The 12,203-nt window shown below is 40.6% G+C and overlaps 1 protein-coding gene across 13 annotated transcripts in view; it reads left to right on the top strand.

Annotated features, from left to right (window-relative positions):
• tns1b (tensin 1b) overlaps positions 1-12,203 on the top strand; it is a 185,824-nt gene that overhangs the window by 72,971 nt on the left and 100,650 nt on the right. The window lies entirely within an intron of this gene.

Raw genomic sequence — 12,203 nt, 5'->3', positions numbered from 1 at the left:
GGTAGCAAATTTCTTGTTTAAAAGCTGATATTAGGTTTAATTATTTCATGGTTTCTTATGTTGGAGCTGCTGTTTTAGCAGCTCAGGCGTCCGCTTCCTTTTAGGGATTGTAGATGCAGACATGTAGATGTAGAGGGAGGTGGTCTTTGGGGAGTTTATGGTTCAAGGGGAGAAAGGAAAATGTTAGGAATGTCTAAACAAGTGCTCAATGTACCAGTAGATGTTTACATTGGATGAGTTTCTGCGTCTTGGAGATTGTCCCGGGTCTAAAAATAAAGAGCTCTGGATGAATCATCGTCCTGTTAAAAAGCAGGAACACAAGCAGGACGCTGAGAGAAAGACGGGGGAACACAGGGAAAGCTGAGTGCTCAGTGTGTATGAACATATAGTTTCCATTTAGCTGTCTCGCTCATACACACCTCAGCACACACCCTTCATCTGGTATACATTAGTGAAATGGCTTCTTGTTGCCAGCTTTGCCCACTTTGTTTTACTCACAGGAAATGCCAGGAGTGCAGGGCAGACGGGTTCTGCTGAATGAGGGGTCAGAAACAAAATAACTCAACTGATCTGAAATGATACGCCAAGCCTCATGCTGTAACATCTTCTATCCAAGTTTCTGTGACAAAAGGATCACAGAATGTTCTCCACAACCCGCTGTGATGGGAAAAGAAAGTACACCCATGTTTAGGGTATCAGATATTAGGACATGATCTGGACCCGTATTCCTAAAGATTCTCAGTCCTCTCAGAGACCTCCTATAAATATTCCTGCCAAGGACTCCGAGCTTCAGAGTGATCCAGCTCGCTGCTGAGAGCGACTCTGAGCAACGAGACGACAGAGACAAATGTGCTCCTAGTAATCAGTGGAGAGAAATTAACAGATGATAGAATTTAGACTGGATTCAGAAATGTTTAAATTATGATGATAAAATGTAGCAGGATTAAATTAATTGTCCCACAGCATCAACATGTTTGAACCTTTTTTTAGAAGCCCATCATTATTCTGATTTGCTTATTATTAGAGGTCAGAGTGTGAAGCTCAGAAATGACCCAAGAGCTCCTTCTCAGACTCTACAGGCCTCAGTTAGCAAGTTAAAGGTTAAAGGTCATCACGTGGTAATTGTTGCATATCTCCAGCAGTCATTGAGCATGAGACTGTGTTCGTCTGGACAGGTCTCCAGTCCATCACACAACAACACAGAGACACTCAGGACCAACAACCAGGAACACACACTCACATCTGTGGCCAGTTTAGAGAGACCAGTTAACCTGTTTTTGCAATGTGGGAGGAAGCCAGAGTACCCAAAGAGAACCCACGCATGCCTGGGAAGAACATCCCCCAACTCCATGCGGAAAGATCACAGGCTGGGATTCGAACCCAGGACCCTGTTGCTGCAAGGAAGCAGGTCTACCAACTGCTCCACCAATGCCACCCAACTTTTAATTTTGATTTTTAAACCGCTAACTGACCAAAACTCATAAGAATGAAGAAGGACTTGCCTAATTCGCTATTTTATCTACAACCAACCTGCAATACACAAACCCAAAATTGACCAAATATGGTCATTTCTTAAAAAAAAAAGATGGTTTGGTACCGTCTAATCTGTCTTTGTTTGAGTTGAGTTTAACTTATCTAAACTTAAGAGCTCAGAGGGCTCCTGTAAATCATTGGTCCTGGCTTCTTTCCAACCCGCTCAGATCTTTCTGCAGCTGAGATGATCAAAGTGTGATGAATGGTCGAGCCCAGCACACACTCACTGATAATGTTCAAGTTTCAGGAAACCAGAGGTCAAATTCGCAGGAGGAGCCGATGCTGATGTCCAGAAAACACAAATCAGTGACTTTCCATCTCCAAAACTCGCAGCAGCATTTCCTTTTCTAAACATTTCAGCTGATATTTGTCATAGTTTGGCAGGAAGTAATTTGTTAACAATCCTGAGATGAAAAACAAGGGAGTGACTGTGACAGGGTCAGACGTGATCGCTATCGTCTCAGTCCAGACTGAAGGCTGGGGGGTTTAAAAAAGCTTCTTTTATTTTAAAAAGTGTCACATTTTACGCAGAACCCAAAGCTGGGACATGTTTTCATAAATCGCCTTCTGGAGGCTGATATTTGCTTCATATTTAACCTGAGGACCAACAAATGGTCACCCTCAGCAGTGTTTGTTCACAGCTGGATGTGAAAATCAGTTCAATCTTGTTCTCATCAAGGTGACAACAGAAAGGACAAAAACAGCAGCCGAGGGAAGTCGATTATATGATTATAAAGGTAAACTGCAGGAATTTATCTATTTTTATGACTTTTGTAAAAAGTCTGAATATTTTGGATTTTCTCACCATCTTGCTTGGGTAAAACTTAATTCATCTAAAAGCAAACGGCCAGAAGTTCATTTCTCTTTTCAACATCTGTACATTTATACATAAAAAATGCAAGAAATACATGAATTCCCACAAAAAATAAAGTCAAAGAATACCGGGCTTTTTGTTGATGTGTCGTGACCGTCCCACTGACTGACGGTAGAAAAGTTGTCAACGATCTGCATTAAGATTCAAGCAAAGGGTTTTGAAGGCTTTAATGAACACTATGCTGGACCGAAGACATTTCATTCAGTCTTGACGTGAGCTCCAACTCTCCTCCCACATCTCCATGAAGTCAGATTGCTTTGCTTCCAATACAGTAACTATAAACTCCAGAGTTTGTTTCTGTTTTGTAAAATTGATCCTTACTCTGTTTAAAGATTTAGTACAGAATAATTGTAGTGAAACTCATAATAGTTGCATTTAAATGAAGCTTAACGTTCTCAGGGGCCCGTGGACTAGCTAATAATTACAACCATAGTCTTATTTATAATACCTACTGTTTAGGTTACCAAGTCCTGATATTTCACTTTTTTAAATTACTGACAGTAAAACTAACAAAAATATTCCAAAGACGGAATCTAAGTTTTGTTTTTCCAGGGCAGTAAATAAAATCCGGAATAATTGGAGGCACTGATCCTCCATTACCTGTCGCCTGTGTGGTGAGAATGAAACCATCATCTACCCTTTAGAAGGAAAAATATCCAACAAAACAAAGTGCAGAGACATGCCCACCTGCTCCCTCATGTTTTTCATTCCTTACTTCAGGATAACGAAGCACTTGTTTTTGATTTTTCCAGCTCTTTGGATTCTTCAAATGAATGTTTTGACAAAGTGAAGAAAGCATTTTTTCTTTTCTCTGGCCGACTTCCAGGTCTTGCTTTATTTCAGATCTGTTGTTCGTGACCTTGAGCTCTTGCAGAGTTCAGGGTCCTGTTGTAGGCCTGTTGTTCGCTGATGAATGTGTTCCCCTTCATTCCCACTTGTTTGCCAAAGAAACTTTTATATCTGTCTGAGCAGTTAATTACAAAAACATTTCCAGTAATAGTTGAAGACTGTCTTCATGCTTAAGGTGTGAGACTTGCTGCTTACTGTCCTACACAAAGTTTTAAGCTTATTCTGGTAATGTATGCAAACCTGTAGCTAATATTTCTAAGGTACTTAAATGGTCTGCCCTGAACACAGCCAGCATTGAAATGCTTCACTTGTTGTTGGATTGACTTAGGTTTCAAAGATACTTCTTTTATAGATATAAAGATTAAAGTATATTTATTTAGCGGATTCTGAATGATCATTAATTGGACCGTGTCAGGGCACTTATCTGGAAATAAAGGTTTATTTTAAAGCTAGATACCAGGTCATAGTCTTTGAAACACCATTTTTAAAAACCATTTTGTTCATTCTATATTGGACTTAAGGTACTGGGATAGACGGACCAGACCTTTTTAAAACATCTTTCACATACTTGAACGATCTTCTGAAGACACAAATTCCCTGGTGCCAGGAATACAACACTTCACCTTTTTTTGTGTTATTTATTACCTCCAAACCGTTCAAATGCCTGCAGGCACACATGTGATGGGGAGTCTTTTAAAGATATCATCAGGGAAATATTTGTTAGCTCAGCCTGAATCAGATCAGAGTCAGATTGGTTTCCATCTGTTCCCAGTGGGGTTCAAAAGACAAAATCAAGACACGGCTAATTACAGGATTAATAATGGTCCACTACAAAAGCTTTGTCTTAATATCCATGATTAGTATGAAATCATTGGTTAAACATTGGTCTATTTTGAATCCCGTATTGACAAGATTCAAAATTTAGGATTGGGATTAGGTTCCATCTTTTGAAATCTTTGTTTATTTTGCGGTCCAAATTCTTGAAATCTACATCATATAACCTAGAGAGATCTTTAGGGATATTTACTGCAAGGTGCTTCATCTGACCCCCCTGCTTCTCCCATTTAGGTTGGATATAAACTGCAGTTCCTGATTAGGTTAATAATTAAAAGTTGAGTTTTTAGAATATTAAGTTTATAACCTGAGACTGAACTTAATGTCTCTGAATACAACAACAGCTTGGGTAGTGAAGAGTTTGGCCTTGTCAGATAAATCAAAACATCATCAGCAAATAAAAAGATCTTGTGTTCTTGACTAAATTATTTTAACTCCTGTGATGTCATTGTTCTGAAAACACCTCTACTCCAGAGCCTCAATGAAAAGAGCAAAGAGTAGTGGACTCAATCGTCAAATGTCAAATGGTTTTGAGAGAGCTCCATTAAGTTTGATTCTTGCCTTTGGATATTTATATTATCTTTGTATGACTGAAACAAATGACTGATAAAATCCAAATTGCCCCAGAACCTTGCATAAGAATTCCCAATTAACCCGATCGAAAGCGTTTTTAGCATCCAGACTCATAAGAATCATCAGATCTTTATTTTTGACCACGTTATCAATTATGTGTAGTGTTCTACAAATGTTACCTTGTGTTTGTCTCTGCTTGATGAGTCTAGTCTGGTCCAAGCTAATTATCTGGATGAGGATATTTTCAGTTCAGGTTAAAATTCGATTAAATTCAATTCAGTTTTATTTATATAGCGCCAATTCACAATACATGTTGTCTCAAGGTTCTTCACAACAGTCAGGTTCATACATTCCAATTAATCGTAATCATTGAACAGTTCAGTCAGATTCAGTTATTTATTCAAATTGGATAAAAAGTTTTTCTATCTAAGGAAACCCAGCAGATTGCATCCAGTCAGTGACTTGCAGCATTCCCTCCTCCTGGATGAACATGTAGAGACAGTGGACAGTCACTGGTGTTGACTTTGCAGCAATCCCTCATACTGAGCATGCATGTAGCAACAGTGGAGAGGAAAAACTCCCTTTTAACAGGAAGAAACCTCCAGCAGAACCAGAACCAGGCTCAGTGTGAGCGGCCATCTGCCACGACCGACTGGAGGTTAGAGAGAACAGAGCAGAGAAACACAGAGAACACACTAAAATGTGTGTGAATATCTTTTTATCTTGGTTGAGCACACAAACAAGGCGGTACTTTCCACAGCCTGACCTGTCCTTTTCCTCTTTAGCTATTAAGGAGATAGATGCCTCCTTCCAGGATGGGGGAGATATTCCAGTCTTTAAGATCTAATTGAATACAGTTTTCATTGGAGGAATCAGGAGGTCTCTCATTTCCTTGTACCACTTTGATGGGAATCTGCCCTGGTGCTTTATTTAGTCTTAACTTAAGGATAGCTCTGTTCATTTGGAATTCATATGTTTTAGACAGCTAACTTGCATTTTGATTTTCATCCACCTTTTGAAAATTTATTGCAGTTAAAAAGGATTTCATACCCTTTTCATCGGATTTTGATGGTGTGTATAACTCTTCATAAAATGTCAGAAAGGCTTGCAGAATATCTTCTAGTTTATAGAAGATCACATTTGTTTGGGAATCTTTTATTTTGTGCATCGTATTTTTTGACTGCTGTATTTTTAGCCTGTAGGCTAACAGTTTTGCTGATTTGCCTCCTGCCTCATAGTACCTATGTTGTGGAAATACCATGTTTTTATTCATTGATTTCGTTTCTCTTCCTTCGTATTTCTGTTTTTAGATTTTTATTCGTGTTCATTTTAGGGGAATCTTCTGGGATTTCAGAGGAGCCAATAAAAAACTCAGGGAGACTTATCATTTTTAGCTAAATAATTTATGTCCTCTCTAATCCAGACCCTAATGGGATGTAAAATGCTTGTTTTTAGTCTCCAAGTTACTACTTCCAGGCACACTGGGGAGTGATCCGAAAAGTCCATCACTCCGATCTTGCAGCTAACCAATCTGTTTAAGTCTTTTTGAAACAAGAAAAAATAGTCCAGTCTGAAATGAAATGAATGTGGATGGGAGAAAGATGTATAATCTCTTCTGGTTGTACATCTGGAAGCCCTAGTTCTTCTATAATTAGTTTAATATTTTAGTTTGTTTCATTTATCTTGAAGATGTGTGGGTTTGATGAATCTAGGGATGGATTAAGTCAAATATTTAGGTCTCTTCCCATTATCAGAATGCCCTGTGCTTCTACTGTCACCAGTTCAGAAATATGTTTATAGATCTTCAGCTCTGATCCCGGGGGGCACATTATTCCCTCTAAATGTCCATCTTCCCTCCTTTTCTGTCCTGATACACTCAAAATTAAGTCTAGTTGAAGTTGAAATTGCTACACTTCTTTTATGTCTTTGTGAAAGGAAGGATGAAACTTCTATAGTTTTTCATGTTCTGACTGTGATAAATGGGTTTCCTGTAGAAGTGCCACTTTTCCTTCTTTTTTAAATTTAGACATAATTTTGCTCCTCTTAATGGGATTCCCCAACCCGTTCACATAATACAGTACGGCTTTAGTTGACCTTACACTCTGTATTGTGCAAACATTGGAAAGACGAAATAAAAAGTACACCTTTGATTATAAAAAAAAAAAAAAAAACACAAACAGCCACAAACACATCTCTCCAACACATATAAATTAAATGGCTGGATTCCCTCCTCAGCAGTCATTCAGCTCTATAGACCAGTACCTCTGGTCTATAGAGCCTTCAGCATTTTGGACCAGGGCGCTTTTTATTGACCCCTGTGACCTCTACCACTAGATTAATCTGTCTGAGTGCTCAGACTCTCTCTGCTCCAGTGAAGATCCGGTGCCCGAATAGAGATCCTCAAAGTGCTTCTTCTATTGCACAGCATTGTCCTCAGTGTGGATCTGCAGTTAGTTTCCCAAACCATGCACAGCTTGAGATGGTCTCTGTGTCCCTTTTCTGGCAACTCTGGAATAGGAGAGAGTTCAGTCCATTTCCAGGATTTAGTTTCCACAGGCCAAGCTGTGTCTGTAGCTTAACCATCACACCAACTCCTTACCTGCTAGTGAGGTAGCATTCCATGTCCGCAACACAGATTATGCTGGTGCCTGTTTTAGGTCTTGACCGCATCTGCAACCCATGTTGCAATGCAGCCAACCCCAACGTGCCCCCCGGCAGGGGCAGGAGGGGCTTCCTGTATCATCTTCAGGCTACGGCTGACCGACCATCAGGAGCCAAGAACCTGTTTTAGCAAAGTCCATCTTGGCTTGGACTGGGAACGACTGTAAAAATACAAAAAACAGACCAGTGTTTACTATAAGTGAAGCACGGCATGCGTTTACTTCCATGTTGTGTTTAGAATAGAATAGAAATATTGTTTATATTCCTCAGTGGAGAAATTGTGGTGTACCTTCAGCAAAGTTACACGCAAATGGAAGCGTACTAACTTACACAGAGGTAAAACAAAAAATGAACAGAAAGCAAAAAATACAAGACTAAGTAAGGAGCACATTTACAGTGTAAGAATAAAATAATACTGTACAACTGTTAAAAATGATATTAAAAAATTGCAAAATGTGTTTAAATGATTGACCATATTAAAAACAACAGACTATCTACAAGAAATGTAAAACTGCAAATTACAGCAGGGATGTAAACACTGAGTCTGTTGGGAGCAGTGAAGATTAGAAAGTCTAACAGCTTCTAGGAGGAAGGACCTGTGATAACGCTCCTCTGTGCACCTAGGAGGCAGCAGTCTGTCACTGAAGGAGCTCTGCTACAGCTTCATGTATGGGGTGAGAGATAATCTCCAACAGTGCGGTGAGAGACATTGTCGAACAGTGATGTTATCTTTGCCAAACTCCTTCGGTATCCCTCCACCCTCAAGGGGTCCAGGGGGCGTCCTGCAACATAGCTGGCCTTCCTAATCGGGTGATCTGACTGCTTCCTCTCAGCTTTAGACAAGCTGCTGCTCCAACATACTACACCCTAGAAGATGGCTGATGCCACCACAGAGTCTAAAAGATCTTCAGGACTGCCCCCTGCACTTCAAAAGGTCTCCACAGCAGGTAGAGTCTGCTCTGATCCTCCCTGTAAAGAACACCAGAACCAGAATCAGAAGCAGCTTTATTGCCAAGTTTGTACATACAACAAACAAGGAATTTGACTCCGGTACACTTTGCTCTCTGGGTTTCTTTTTTTGTTTTTTGTGTTATGAGATATATTCTGCATATATCCTTATGTCCATAAATACATATATATAATATACACATATACAAAGGTGGAATTGCGACTTCACTATGCAGTTGTTCTGTACTCTATTAAATGTTCATCAGAGAAACAGCCTGGGGGAAGAAACTGTCTCTGTGGCTGGTTTTAGTGAACAGTGCTCTGTAGCGCCACCTGAAGGTAAAACTCTAAACAGTTTATGTGCAGGGTGTGTGGGGTCTGCAGAGATTTTAGCAGCTCTTTTCTTGACCCTTGACCTGTATAAGTCCTGGATGGAGGGAAGGTCAGCCCTGATTATTCTCTCTGCAGACCTGATTATTCGTTGCAGTCTGGAACTGTCCTGTTTTGTGGATGATCCAAACCACACTGAGATGGATGAAGACAGGACAGATTGAATGATGGCAGTGTAGAAGATGACCAACAGCTCCTGTGGAAGGTTGAACGTCTTGAGTTGCCTCAGGAAGTACAGTCTCTGCTGGGCCTTCTTCTGAACATTGTCTATGTGTGAAGACCGTCTCAGGTCCTCAGAGATGGTGGTTCCTCGGAACCTGAAGTGGTCCACAGCTGAGTGGACCACTTCCCCTGTGTATGAGGGAAGTGGTCCACTCAGGGTAGTGTTCTCCGAAGGTCCGCCACCATTTCCACAGTCTTGAGTGGGTTGAGTTCCAGGTAGTTCTGACAACACCAGCCGATCCACCTGCTGTCTGTATGCAGACTCATCACCGTCCTGGATCAGTCCAATGACAGTGGTGTCGTCTGCAAACCTCAGGAGTTTCACGGACGATTCCGATGAGGTGCAGTCATTTGTGTACAGAGAGAAGAGGAGTGGGGATGGAACACACCCCTGGCTACAGGCCTGTAGTCATTTAATCCTACGATGGTGGGTTTCTTGGGAACCGGGATGATGGTGGATCGTTTGAGGCAGGAGGGGACCTCACATTTCTCCAGTGATTTGTTGAAGATCCTTGTGAAGATCGGAGCGAGTTGATTTGCACAGGCTTTCAGACATGATGGGGAGATGTTATCAGGTCCTCCAGCTTTCTTTGTTTTCATGCGCTGAAAGAGCCTGTTTACATCTTCCTTGGAGATCTTTAGTGCAGGCAGAGGATCTGAAGGTAGGGGGTTGGTTGTTTTACGGGTCAAATTTGTTCCTGAATGGGATGAGGAGGAGATGATTTGAGGTGTGAACGGCTTCTTGTCATGTCTGCAGTAGAAACCATTCAGACGGTTGGCCAGGAGACGACTCTGTTCAGGATGGGTGGAGGGGCTCTTGTAGGCAGTCAGGTTTCTCAGACCAGTCCATACAGCTGAAGTGTCACCAGTAGAAAGGATGTTCTTCAGCTTCTCACTGTAGCTTCTCTTAGCTGCTTTGATCTCCTTTGTTAGTTTGTTCCTGGCCTGCCTGTACCGCGCCCAATCTCCACTGCTGTGAGCTTCTTCCTTTTCCCTGCGCAGATTCCTGAGGTGTGGAGTAAACCATGGCTTGTTGTTCCCAAAGGTGCAGAAGGTCTTGGTCTGCACACACATGTCCTCACAGAAACTGATGTATGATGTCACCACATCAGTTAGTTGGTTTAAGTCAGTGGCTGAAGTTTCAAAAACAGTCCAGTCTGTACATTCAAAGCAGGCCTGTAGCATCTGCTTTGATTCCTCAGTCCACTTCTTAACAGTGTGAACCTTGGGTTTGGAAGCTCTTAGTCTCTGTCTGTAGGTTGGGATGAGGAGGATTAGATAATGATCTGAAAAACCCAGAGCAGCCCTGGCAACAGCATGATATGAGTGTTGTGACAATGAATACGAAAATATTATTTAATATTTAATATGAATAATTTAATATTTTATTAAATAATATTTGGGTCTATTAAAGGTTGTCCTGTGAATACCAGCCCAGTAAGGCGATGGTATTAAGACAAAATAGAAAGGTGTGAGACGAGCTCTGACATTATTGAACAGCATAAACTCTGCACATATATGGAATAAATTCACACAATTTCTTAAAATACAAGAATTTATTAACAAAAATAAGTCAACTCAAAGTCAAACATTTTTCAATCAACAAACTCTTTACTTTGCTAAAACAATCCAACTAAACTACCAAGCAGAATTAAAGAATAATGAAGATTAATGGGCTATGTACAATATAAACAAGTTGATTAAAGATGATTGAAATTATGACCAAAAAAGTGATGCAACATTACCATGCAATGTTTATGTTTGAGAACCAAGGATTATCTTGAAGAATCTGGAAATGAAGTTAAGTTAGTCTTGGAATTAACTTAGACAATAATCAGCAAACGTTTAGACAACCATTCACAATGTAAGATCAGATAAAATATTATTTTAATAAAATAATGTTTTAATGAATGATCTGCTGAATAAAACCAACCTTCTGGATGACTAATTCTCAATGGTGTCTCATTAGCTGCCTTTATTAAAATAATATTTAAAGAAATATTATTAAGGAAATGGTAAAATATTTAAGGAGGTATTTTGGAAAAGAACCAAAACCTTGGAGAAAGGGGCCTAAGTATGCAAGCACATGTCCTTAGCTTTTAGCAGTTAAAGCTAACAAAAGAAGCTGATAGCTTAGCACCAGAATCAAACACACACCTTTAAAATACCGTTAATAAAAAGGGTTAAAATACATAAGCGTAGACGGCGCGTTATGATCAATCTTCTGTGTTTAAAATCACCCTTTAAATAAAGTTTGTCTTAACTTTAAAAACACACAAACACAGAACACAAAGCTGAGCACGTGGTGCTGAGCAGATAGCCTGCTAGCACCAAGATAGCTGAGTTCAACACAAACAAAACCAAACTTCATAAAATGAAAAACGTTCAGATCATAAATCTTTCTCTATTACTTTGCCCAAACCCTAACCTCATGAACCGTGGTGAGGAAACGTTGTCCGGGGCGACGAGGTTTGAAGAAACATCCACTGTGAACAAACGGTTTGGTTCGGCTAACCTCCGTAGCTGTGGATGAAAGACGGCTGGTTCTGTCCGCCAACCAACTGTACAGTTACTGTAACCACGGTGATGCGGTCTCAGTTGTCCTCCTTCCAGACTGGGAAAGCCACTCCACTCGGCTTCGTAGAGACAGCGTTTCTGCAGGGAACTCTCTAGAACACAGTTTGCTTCTGCAGGCCTCAGAGAGAAAGTAAAGTAATGCTTATACTTTAATTTCCCTTTTTATGAATGAATACCGGGTACACAAACAGTAATTCATCCGTACTTAACTCGGTGCATATAATCGATGATCGTACGACACTCTTGGATCCAACTGAAGAGTTTATGTCTGTTTGCCAGCAAAGAGACATTAGCGCGCTGTCTCTCCGGCCAGCCTCGCACGGAGTCCGGGTGGAAGAGGCAGGATGTAGCAAGAGCGGTGGTTTTATTTGGACAGTGATGTCACAGGAAGTCCGCAGTTACCCCGTTTCCTGGCTTTGCCGGAAGTAGGTTAATGCAATTTATTTTGAAAGTTCCAGGAAAGTTTGTACTGGCCTTTCACGTTGTAACCATGGCTGAGATCCCAACATGAGTCCTTTAAAGCTGTGTAACAATGGTCCAGTGTGTTTTTGACTCTGGTGGAACACTTAATATGCTGTCTGTATTTGGGGAGTTCATTTGAGAGGTTTGCTCTGTTAAAATCTCCCAGTATTATGATGAAAGAGTCCGTGTATTTTTTCTCCAGGTCTGTAATTGGTTCAGCAAGATGTTTTTCAGCAGCAGAAGTGCAGCCATGCGGTGGAAAATATGAGCCGATTATTAT

Source organism: Girardinichthys multiradiatus, chromosome 7 (genome assembly GCF_021462225.1).
Source record: "Girardinichthys multiradiatus isolate DD_20200921_A chromosome 7, DD_fGirMul_XY1, whole genome shotgun sequence".
NCBI classification, from domain to species: Eukaryota; Metazoa; Chordata; class Actinopteri; order Cyprinodontiformes; family Goodeidae; genus Girardinichthys; species Girardinichthys multiradiatus.
Note: the sequence above shows the minus strand (reverse complement) of the source record. Positions and strands in the feature narration are given on the sequence as shown.